Raw genomic sequence first — 12159 nt, forward strand, 5'->3', positions numbered from 1 at the left:
TCAATTGAATTTGCTTCAAGAGCCACATCCTGGGAATCGCAAAGGGAGGCAAATGAATGAGCCCCATTGCCATGGGGAACACGCAGGGGAAGAGCGTCTCCAGCTGCCTCCCATTACAACCCACAACCCTTCCAACAGCTCTGCTGGGAGAGAGAAGCACCAAATAGCCCTTGCCAAAGCCACCCAGCCGTGTCCTCCTGTTCCCAGGCTGCTGTCCTGCGGGAAAGGAGAGGAGGCGATGGGTTTGCCCTTCCACTGCCCATCGGGGTCAGGCTGGCACGGGCTCAGAGAGAGCAGGACAGGAATTCTACTCATCCCGCCCCTCTCGACGCAAATGCATCCACTGTGTTTCCCAAGCCTCCGGGATTTTTCAGCCCTGCTCTGGAAAGGTCGGCCACTGAACCGGGCAGACGTTTTAACCATGTGATAAATTCAGGCAATCCTCAAGAAAAGACAGCTGGTTTATCAGAACTGCCCAGCAATTCCTTTTAAGAGCAAGAAGAGACCCACTAGATTTATTTACAAGGCTGGTTGCTCTGTCCTCCCTCAGTAACTTCTGAACTTCAAGTCAATTGGAACTGAATTTCCCAGAAGTCTGAAGGGTCTCGAAGATGCTTCAGGTTTCATGAAAAATGTGTAACAAGACAGATAACAGACCCAGGGAAAGGTTAAGTTATAATTCAGCCTCTTATGGATACCCAGACATCAGTTAGCCCATCAATTACTGCCATGTGCTGCCATTTACCTTTGCTGGAGCAAAGGATCACCAGGGAAAGAAAAAGCCTTATTTATTTTTCTTGCCATAAACTGCATCCATCACCTTCACTGCTCAAGGATCCATCCAGGTTTCCCTAAAGCAGAGTTTCCAAACTTTTTAGACTACAGACATGAGCAATACACAACACATTGCTTTCTGGAAGTCGCTACTGGTAAACTGAGATTTAAACAGTTCACACCTGAAGGCCTCAAAATTCTGTTATTTCTGTAACCTAGAAATATAACATTTGGGAAATCACAAAGTTGGTGTGGCTACAATCCCTGTGACTGAATAGTTCCCCTCTCACTCAAAATTATCAGGAAAAGACTGACAAGATACTTTAGTTTACACAGGCATGGGAAGATCTGGGTTTGTTTAATAATCTGAATTAATGTATTGAGTATACTATACAATCAAAACACTGGCTCCTGTGACCATGCCAATGTTATAGTTAATAATGATGGGTCACTGGGAATTCAAGTATCAAGACTCTGCAAACAAACTGCATTTGTCAGTCCACACACTAAAACAGGGAATAATACATCTGTCCACTCTTAAATCATATTATAGAGTTGTTCTGGCACCTCTTGTGATCCCATCTTAAGGCAGGCTTGCATCTCTACATGTTAATTGTTTTTGTACTACTACAAAATACCACTCAAGCACCTTTAGATGACTAAAATAAAATTAAATACCTATTTATTTTCCTTACCTATTGTGATAAAATAAAAACCAAGCTTTGCCTTAAGATAAAAAATAATACCAGAACCCAAACCCATTTCATTCAAGCCTCCAGGAAGGAATAAAATAGAGCTGCACAAAATACAGAAGCGACTTACAGACACACAGAGGGAAAAAAAAAATGCACTTTCCTGGTGTCATGACATATAGATCATAAATAATCCCACTCTCAGAAATCATTTAATGAGAGTAGGTAATGACAGTGCACTATAGCAGTGTGAATGATGTAACAGAGAGAAAGGATGGTGCATCTCCCATGCACAGGGTGAAGAAAAGGAGTGTAGGAAAGGTGCTTTTGCCTGGTTTTTTTAAGAAAAATGTAAGAGCAGAGAACTTGTGCACTCCTTTATTGCAATTATGGCTGAAGTCTGTAATAGCAGTCAGACAGAGTTCTCAGAAATGCACTGCACACCTTGCAGAACAAATACAAAAGCCTCCACCCTTGAGAAAGGACAATCTAATCAGTTTTCTGAAATAACTGAATTACTTTAGCTAATGTTGTACAACTCCAGGCAAAATGACCCTACTTTAAATTCCAAAAATGATGTTAAATCTGAACTGGAGCATGCAGAATGAGGAAAGCGTATTTCAAGGTTTTATTCCACAGCAAGAACTTCTCCTACATGGCCTCTAAGGAACATGATATGCTTGATTCTGGGGAGGGAAAAAAGGGAATGAAGAGGTTCATGATGCCCCTGACTGTTAAGATTATCCTTCCACGTTGAAAAATCAATGAGAGCACCATAAATTAGGAGGACAGGAGATCTCTGGCCACATAAACAGAGCCTTGAGTCTAATCCTGTAAACTTAAGGTATGGAATAAACAAATCCACATTTACTGTAAGAAGAACAAGTGCCTGTGGGTGGTTTATCATCCACATAAGGACAGTAACAAAAATACAGAGGCAGTCAAGATTAAGAGCAAATGCCTTCTGCATCTGGATCCTCTGTGGGCTTCAAATCTCTTTACATACATCACAAACAGTAACAAGGTTTTTGCATGCTAGTTATGATTTCAGTACAGACTACTAAGGGATTATTAACACTTTAGTACCTTTACTAATCTCTTCTATTTTCCTCTTGGAAATAGCAGCAGAAAGGACAGTCTCTGCAGCCAGCAGCAGCAGCATTTAGACATGGACAAACTGCCTATCTTTGGCTCAAAAATACAGGAATGGCCTCAGAACTTGCAACCACCATATAAGTATCCCTAATATCTTCATCTCCTGCCTTTAAACTGATCCTTTTTCTCACAGCTGCATGAAAACATTACCTGCCCTGATGAAACTAAGCAAAATACCTGGCAAGTCAAAGCACAACATCTACGTGGCGTGTCCTGGCATTGTCTGAAAGCCAACCCGTAACCCCCAGGGTTCCTGGTCACACAAAGCAAATATATATATACATATATATATATACATATTGCATTCATTAACAGAACAAACACCAGGTTGTAAAGTTCGATACTCTGAGGTTGTGTGAGGACAAAACAAATCTGTCCAAGCTCAGGGTGGCCTCCTGTGTGTCTGCATTATGATATTGCCTGTAACTCTATTAGTCACGGAGAACATTTTCCAAGGGCTACCTGGTGGAATGAACAGGCAGAACTGAGGCTGCTGCTTAATGGACATGCAGTGAAATACTTCAGCACGGGGCCTGAGGCCTTATTTACTGCATGCTGCTCATATCTGGTTCTAAAGACTGCATTTTAATGATTTCATTAACTTTTCAATAATGCCTCCAGTACTGCAACCCAGCACCTCACAAGCATTACGAAAACATCTTTATCATTCTGACAATATTCTCATTTTACAAAGAATTAAGACACTAAAACACAAGGCAAAAGTTTCTATAAACTTCTCATATTCAGAGAAGTGATTTTTCCCCCCCATGCTCTGCCCTGTACTGTACAGCCCTTTCCATGATCCACACAGGACACCCAGTGTCTGCAGAGGGACTTGGGAGTATCCAGCATTTCTCTGCATCACAACATGGCAGAACCATTAAAAATGGAGAAAATGAAGTGTAGCAAAGATGGGGCTTAAGTAAGATTTGCCTTCCTGTTTTTTGCTATTCCCTCCTCCATTTCAGAACCGCTCTCTCATTTATGCAGAGGGCGAAACTGTATTCCAACAAACAACTGGATTAGCATTGTAAAATAAATCATATGTACCCACACCACACAGCCTCCCTTCTCTTTCTTGCTAACACTAATATTTTTCAACCTCATTCTCCTCATTCAGCCACCCCCATCTCCACATTTATTGCACATATTCTACGAAAATTTGCACCTTCTGTTTAAATCCAGCTGCTGCTTCCCCTGTGCTGCAGGAGGGGAGAGGAACTGGGTATCAGGAGTACACAAAGGGAATTTTCTGTGCTCTTATTTTTGTCCAAAATCATACCAGGGAGGAATGCAGGAGCCCTAGCCTTCAAATTATAGAGAAATCCCATTTAGTATCCCAAGTATATTCACTGCAGGGATTATCTTTTACATTTGTCCTTAATGCTAATTTGACCAGTGCTGAGCAGATTTTCACAGGGTCAATAACAAGCACATCCTTGGCAGAAACATCAGATCATAACACATCTCAACTTTCCACAAAGCAGCACTATAGGTCATTAGATTTTTTTCTTTTCTATTTTATTATGAACATAAGAAAATATTTTTTGCCCAATTTTTAGAAAAGACCAAACCATGCTGGCAGAACCTTTCTCTCCTCACAGCACCCAAAAACTCAGCTTACAACAGACACCTACCATGGGAAATTTCAACCCAAATAATTAAAATTTGGCAGGCAGCAACCAAGTGAAATGAGGACTATGTCATAGTAAGCATCAGGTAACATAATAATAGGTGGTGCTTCTGCCCCACCTAAAGTTCTTTTGGCTCCTTCATAGAAAATCCTCATGTAAACACTCTTTCATAATAACTGCTTAACACAGCAGCAGTTTGTAGTCCATGTACTTCTATGTTCACACTGCTTTTTGAGTAGAGTTTCTCACACTTGGCCAAGGTGAGGGCATTTTAATTGAAATATTGTCCCATGGTTACCATTTTATCCCCATAACAACATCACCAATTACTTACTTTAAAAAAAATGCATTAGAAAAGTAATTTAATCTTTGCTTCTCTTAATGAAATTTGCCAGAGAAAAACAAAGGGAAGGATTAGCACTGCCCGACCAGCTCTCCATGGAGCAGCACCCACCTACAAGCCTCAGACTCAACCACACCTTGCAGAACAGTATATCCATATTCTAAAAGCTGGTTAAAACATCATCATTCACAACCTTCCTAACTACACCTCACCTGTGGCAAAACCTCTCTTTAAACACTTCAGTAACAGAACACGGCCTTGTTCCTGTCTCGGCACATTTCACATCACAGCCTTTTGTAATACTTTTGACCAAAAGGAGTGAGCACCACTAATCTGAAGGACTTACACAGTCATGCAATTCCCAGTATTATTCTGCTCTGAGTCATAAGATGGTGCCAGAAGTCCTTCCTGAGAAATGCCTGCTGTATGATACAGAGGTACATCTGTGTCGATGTGACTAAACATGTGTCACCTCCTTTTCCAAACGCCAGGCAAGTGCCAAAACTGCGTTCCCAAGGAATGCAAAGGGGAGTCAGGGAAGATTCCCAAGCATCATTTCAACACAGAACACATACCAGGATGTTTACAAACGCGTTTCAGAAGTTAAAATGCACAAACATGTCACGGTTTTCCACAACTCTCACTGAACCTGCCACTCGTGCAGCACTGCCTGCAGAGAGCACCTGACCACAGCTCATTTGCCAAACTCACCACTTTAATCACTCTCAGAGACAGAACCAAAATTAGCAGTTCCTAACTCTCAGTCTCGTGTTCAATTCACAGCTTTATCTAATACAGCTGTATTTGGATTTGAGCAATAAAAGTGGGTTTAAATTAGGGAATTATTTATCACGGCACATCCCCGTTTGGGAAACCCCATGCAAACTCTTCCCCACCCCCAGCAGCTCCAAAGCTTAGTGATCCAATCCATGTTTTCTCTGAGTAACAGGGATCTTGCAGCAATGCTGAAACAGCCTTCCCTCCAGTGTCAAACTTTCATTTTCACACGAGAACTTTCTCCACTCCTGACACGTCCTGATACTGCAAAGCAGCACCTCCCTGTGACCAGGTGCACCTGAAGAGCACAGCTACAGGTATTTTCCCCAGGGCAAATACAGATGCTACAGGTATCTATGAGAGGTTTACAGCTGGATGGATGGAGAAGAAAAAAAAAACAAAAGCCCTAAATTCACTTTCTGTTTGAGATGCAAAATGTGAATCACTCTTTCAATCCATTCAAAAGGCAAAAGATTGTAAAAATCTTCATGCTGAGTATCAGCTCCATTGCACTGGTCACAAACCGAGCCCAGAAATCAGCCAGAATGTTGGGATACTGAACAGGAAAATTTTCTTTCAATAGACCTCAGTCTTCACTGCAGCTTCATAATGAACTTTAATTTATTATAGTAGTGAACAATCCTGTGACTGAGTTTCTTGTTCTGCATTTATAGAGTGCTGAGCACAAAAGGGTCCTCCCGTAACAGATTTAATAACACAATCACGCCACCCACAGATCCTCCAAACACATCTCTCCCCAAACCACACCTATTATGTAACTGTGCATGATATTTTTGTGTGCCTTTTGGAAAGTTCAAAGCAATAACTAACCTCCACCTCTAAAAATTGCTATCTTTATTGGAAATAACCTTTGAAACTCATTTTTACATGACCCTGCTTCAAGTAGTTTGGCATAATACAGCTAAGTCTGGTTTGGAGAGTTGTCTTCTAACTCTGTATTTTAATTTTATTAACCTTTCTGCATATGGATAATGCTTTTATAATGTCCCTGTTTCCTCTCCTCAAATGCATGACCAACCAACAGGTTCAGCTTTTAGACTCCTCCAAGAACAGAATATGGATTCCCAAGTTCTCCTCTCACAGCAACACCACAACGTGCATCCCAAACACGTCTCCCACTGGAACTCACCCTCCTCATTCCTTTTGAAAGGAACATTAACGATTCAGTCACGTATCTGAAACCCCACTCAAAGAACTGCATCAGCAGGAATGAGTAACGATCCTGCTGTGGTTAACGGCGTAATCCTGACAAAACTTGGGAAGCAGGGAAGCGCTGTCTAGCCCGGCCAAACAAACATAAACAGAGCCACAGCCAAGGAATATCAGTCAGTTCAAACGACAAAACAAACGTCCTGCACCATTCCAAACGTGTGAGTGTCTCCAGATACGGCCAGAGCAGAGTCACCTCGAACCCACCAGCACAAACAGCCCTAATCAAAACCATCGCTGCCAGAGGAGACCCGCAGCGCTGGGTCGGTGCAGATTCCAAAGTATGCTAAAAAACATTCCCCTCAACGACCTCCCTGGGTTAGATAATGAGAGAAGTCCAACAAATTCTGGCTCCCAAGATAGCAGAGGAACAGATACGAGGCAGCTCTCGTGGCTGGTCAACAGTATTTGGGAATCTCAGCTGATGGGGAATTTGATTGAGAGCAGTGAAGGAACATTACCTGGGAACAGAAGCCAACTGCCCGTCCCTGTCCCCCCAAAATTATCCCAGGATAAAATGAAATGTTCACTTAAAAAAAATACAGATTACCTTACATCTCGTGAAAAGATATACATGGAAGAGGCTTTATTTTACCTGCTGCCAAACCCACTGTGCTCTTCATTTGTGGCATTTCCCGCTCGTGATTTGTTACCTTCTTGGTTTGCTGAACCACTAAACGTTTTCCAGCCAATTAAACACTTGTGCCACATTACTAACAACCAAGATACTCCAAAACAGCTCATGTTACATATTTCCCTCTTGCCATGGGGTCTGAAGGGCTATGAAAGACCTTTTAAGCATATTTAAGCTGTGTAATTTTTAGTGTTTTGATGAATACAGTATTTTTGCTATATATAACTATGGGGGAAAAAACCCAGACTGGGAAATTCGCAGACTGAAAGATCATTTCTAAGTCACACTTACCCCAACTACCATAAAACCAGCTCAGTCCAATGCACACAGTGCTCACATTTCTATCCTTCACTTCCTGCCGCTCCAACATTCAAAATTTCATTCCAAACACAAACCCACTGTTCTTTTTCTTCCAATATTTCAGCATTACAGCTCGGAGAATCATGAGCCTTTCCTGCCTCTTACAAACAGGAGAGAACATGAAATTTATTTCCCCAGACCACATTTAAGCCAAAGACTCAAAACATCCACCTCAGACACATCATCCTTCACGCAAGTGGGACCAACAGCAACAAAAGGCACAACAGTTCACAGTCACATCTCCAGAACATCTCTCTACATAACATCACTTACAAAAATTCTTGCTACCAACTCAGCAGCCCCGTGTACCTACTGCTCTGTGGAAAACCTGGATAGTCCAGCACTGCTGAGTCTAAATTATGAGCCATCCAACATCTGACAAGGATCTGACAGTTTGTCCTCGTTCAGCACCAGGATGGGGCCACAGTCACCGCTCAAACTTTTCAGTCACGAAATGGAACCTCTCAGTGCAGTAAAATCACATTTAAAAATGAAAAAAGATGGAAATCGATGATTTCTTATCTGCCTTTCCTCTAATAAGTCTGTAATTTGGCATTATGGAGGACTCTGAGAACAGGCTGGGTAAATAACCAGCGCATTTCTAATTTATAACAACACATTTGCATATAAAATTAGAGAAATATTTGGATATTACGTTATGGCCTCATTAAGTATCCTTTAACTTCAACTGGCAGTGCAACAGAAATGCAACAGAAAAACATATTCTCGCCCATGGGTAATTACAATCTCCCTGCTTAAATTCCTAAGCACTTCTTTTCCTACAGTAGTATTCACTTTTCTGTGTTTCTCAGACATGAGTGATTGCTTCTGGTTGAAGCCTCATGTTGGAAACATTTGTGTACAGAGAGGATGAAAGCTCAGTAAGCAAGAATAAGGTTTGGAATAAGGAACTGGAGTTACATATCAATGGCACCAGAATAAACCCCCCCAGAAGCTGGCCTGCCCCTGTGGAGCAGTCTGAGCTTGAAGCCTCCAAATTTCCCTATCTATAAAGTTTAATTATTTTCTCCCACCCCAAAATACTGAGGGAAAACAAGTGTTTACTTCCCCAGTCAAAATCTCCAGAAGACAAAGCATTCCTCTGGGTTGTTTTTTTTTTTTTTTAATTCCATACCAATGTTGTGCAAACTTTTTTTTAAAACCAGTCTCTTTTCTTCCTTGCTGAGAAAGAATGGCAATTGCAGAAGTTTACACTGAGGGCAGTTAAAAAATCAAACATATAAAGCGCCATGTCTTTAAATATATGTCATTGATACACATAAACACAAGTGCTGCCAAAGGCCACGGAAGAAATAGCAAGACAAACAAGAACAAAAAAGGAAGGTCTTGTTTGTTCTGATTATCTAACCCACAGTCCTTCCATTTCGAGGCAAAAAATACACGGACCACGCAGTGAAAACGGGCTTTTGCCTTAACAAAGGAAGTGAGACATGATTAAAGAGCTGTAACACGAGCAGGAGGGAAGGTCAGGATTACAAAATTTGGTATTTTAGCCCCCCCTGATGACACAGTGGCAACCTTGAACAGGGAGGAACACTGGGGATCTGCTTCCTTCCAGGAAGAAGGCTTTGGCAATGCCAGGAGAGACGTCAGGGCAGGACTGGAGCCTACCAGGATTCTTGGCCTACTGATCCCCAGGGCAGGGGAATTCCAGCTGTCCAACCACTCTATCCCTAAGCTAGAGCACAGTGACACCATCCTTCCTCCTCATTCCCCAAGCCAGGGCTTTCCTGACTTACTCAGGTTGTACACAGGGGACAGGATTTAAATCTTTTCTAATTTAGATTTCACTCCTGCTACCTGTGAGGTACCAGTGACCTCAGGAGGGGCTGCCACTGGGGTGAGACATTCAAGGGCTTTGAACTAATAATCTGAATTGCCCCAGCAATTGCTTCTGCCATTTACTGACATGAAAACACCTTGAATAACCTGCAGTAGCAAATGTAAGATGGTAGTAAATAACAAATAAAATAAACCAACACACTGAAAGTCAGGGAGAATATCCAGCTATAATTGCAAAGGGGATTTTACTAACAAAAATAATCGCCAATGATGGAGAAATATTTCATCCAGAGTTGGAAAACATTAGTAATAAGATTGCCCAGCTCTTACATGGGCTCTTTCATCCACTGGTGTCAGAACTCCTCACAAATGGGTCACATTCACTACTCCTATTTTAAATTCCTTCAAAAGGAAGCATGAACAGGTGGAGTGCTTTGCAGCAGGCTGTCCACATCTCTCTAGGACTAAGCCTGTACATGTCCACTTGGGAATATCACCTCTTCAAGCCTTCCAGACACTCTTACTCATATTTTCTGAGATGAGAACTTCTCCATGAATCCAATCTTTCTCTCCAAAGTACAGCCCTTCTCCTGCAACCACATCAACTGACACTGATCCCAAAGCCCAGAAGGAACTGCTCTGAAACCAGTGAGATTTCACAAAGGAAAAGGATCCTCCATGACAGATCAAGAAGCAGAACTGGGACAAATTACAGAATAAGATGCTGCTTCCACATCTCCCTTTAAGTTTTAGTCTGATGGGAAGAGATAAAAACAACACCCCAAACAAACCAACAAAAAAAATCCCAAAATAAACCAACAAAACCCAGCAGAACCAGGTATTTCAAGTCCTCAAGCCATCACTTTAATAAGGCCCTTCCACATCTCCCTTTAAGTTTTAGTCTGATGGGAAGAGATAAAAACAACACCCCAAACAAACCAACAAAAAAAAATCCCAAAATAAACCAACAAAACCCAGCAGAACCAGGTATTTCAAGTCCTCAAGCCATCACTTTAATAAGGCTCTTCCACAGGAAAATTCATCTGGCTCACCTAAAAAGGCACAGTGTCTGTATGAATTAAAAGAGGGAAAATACACACTGCATGTTTCAGAAGTCCAAAAAATCCATGGAGGTGAACAGTGATAATAGAAATGTGATTTCAGCCAGGAAAAATAAAGAAGTAATTTCTGCTCTCAGAACAAATTACAAAGAGAACTCAATTTATCAGTAATAACACATAAAATGTTCCTTCACTTACCAATAAAGAAAAACTGTTCTGCTAATTAAAGTTCAACAAAAAAAAGCTTAACTCAGCTTCTACCACTCACAATTTCTGTGCTGTGAAAGCCAAACCTACCACAGTCTGATTGCCTTGGTTTGCATCCCAAGGAGGGGGAGGGAATGTGGGGGTCCTTTGTACACTTTCCCCTCTTCTAAGTTTCAACTGAATGTCTAAAATCAGCTCCTCACTATGGAACAAGGAGCTGCCCAGCACCCCCAGATTGTCCCTGTCCAACAAGCTTTGCCATTTAAGAAAAAAAAAAAAAAAAATCAAAAAAGAGCGTTTTCATTCACAATCTGTTATGGCTCAAAAGTACTAAAACAACTGAAATTAAACCACATCATTTTAAAACCTCCCTGTTCTACCAATCAGTCTCAGAAAATAATACAAACTTGCCAAGTATCACTTGCTTATTTTTTTTTTATTTTTATAAAGGAATGTGTCTTATATAAATAATGGTGAGGGGGTGTATTTTATCCTTTGCCTTGATTCAATTATACTATTTATTAAGAACAACATCAGAAGCCCTCAACAATCAAACCATCCCAAGCCATGGTGATACACTCAATCTGTCAGTGGTGATATTCTTTTTTAGGGTATTTTTCTGTCTTACAACTGAATTGGGGTTTTTTCCTTCAACAAAAACCTAAATATGCTGTTTTAAAACTTCATCTCAAGCTCACTGTACCTCTGATAATGCAAAAATCCTATTACCTGGTTAACTCTTACTCATTTTGTCATTAATTGGGAACCAGCCTTGCAACTGTTTCCCTGCAGTTATTTCTTAATTTCCATCGATGATACGTTTAAATCACATTACTATAATCAAACAATACTTTGCCTAACAGTGCACTGAGGCCAAAGCAACTGCACCCAATTTGGAAATTAATGAAAGGACATGGCCCACCCCAGGAGGGGCAACATATATCCTCTTCCTGCTTGGGGATTCGCCCTAAAAATATATATGCAGTGTCTTGGAAGGGCTGTGCAGTGTAAAGCCTCCTGTTTTCAGTCTCAGGGCCGTTCCAGGGTGTAAATGGTGCTCCCAGGACCTGTGTTAAACCTCCCAACTCCACTCCACTCTCCCTGCCAAAGCCTCCTGCAGAAAACAAAAACACAGGCTCATCTGCCCACCCTCCAACTGCTGCGAGGGGGCAATTTTACAACAGCCGTTAAACCCTCCCGATTTATTTTCCCAGCCCTCCGCAAACCCCTGTTTTCCAGGGTTGTTATTCCCCGGTCGTGCCCCTCCCGCCCCGCCCGGTACAAAAACAAAGCTGCCTCCCACCCCCCCTGCATCCCCCCCGGAGCACCCCGGGGGTTGTGCGAGGCATCCCCGGCTCTGCGGGCCGGTCGCTGGGCCCAGCGGGGCCCGGGGCGGCTCCTCCCGCCCGCGGGGCGCGGGGGCCGCGGCGGCTCCGGGGTCCGGCCGCCAACACCCCCCGAGCGGCGGCCGCCGCAGGCCCTCGGCGGG

General features: G+C 42.3%; 1 protein-coding gene across 3 annotated transcripts in view; it reads right to left on the reverse strand.

Annotated features, from left to right (window-relative positions):
* The window catches only part of HELZ (helicase with zinc finger), an 85055-nt gene extending 73162 nt beyond the window's left edge, over positions 1 to 11893 (reverse strand). The window contains exon 1 of one of the 3 annotated variants that reach the window (XM_017811850.1): positions 11593 to 11893. The gene's annotated coding sequence lies outside the window, so the exon portion shown is untranslated. Of the gene's footprint in view, positions 1 to 4258; positions 4291 to 11399 lie in introns of those variants that run through there. The other 2 variants (XM_017811846.1, XM_017811848.1) reach the window with 2 other exon arrangements.
* Between the last annotated feature and the right edge of the window lie 266 nt (positions 11894 to 12159).

Source organism: Lepidothrix coronata, unplaced genomic scaffold (assembly GCF_001604755.1).
Source record: "Lepidothrix coronata isolate B3197 unplaced genomic scaffold, Lepidothrix_coronata-1.0 Scaffold34, whole genome shotgun sequence".
Classification (NCBI taxonomy): Eukaryota; Metazoa; Chordata; class Aves; order Passeriformes; family Pipridae; genus Lepidothrix; species Lepidothrix coronata.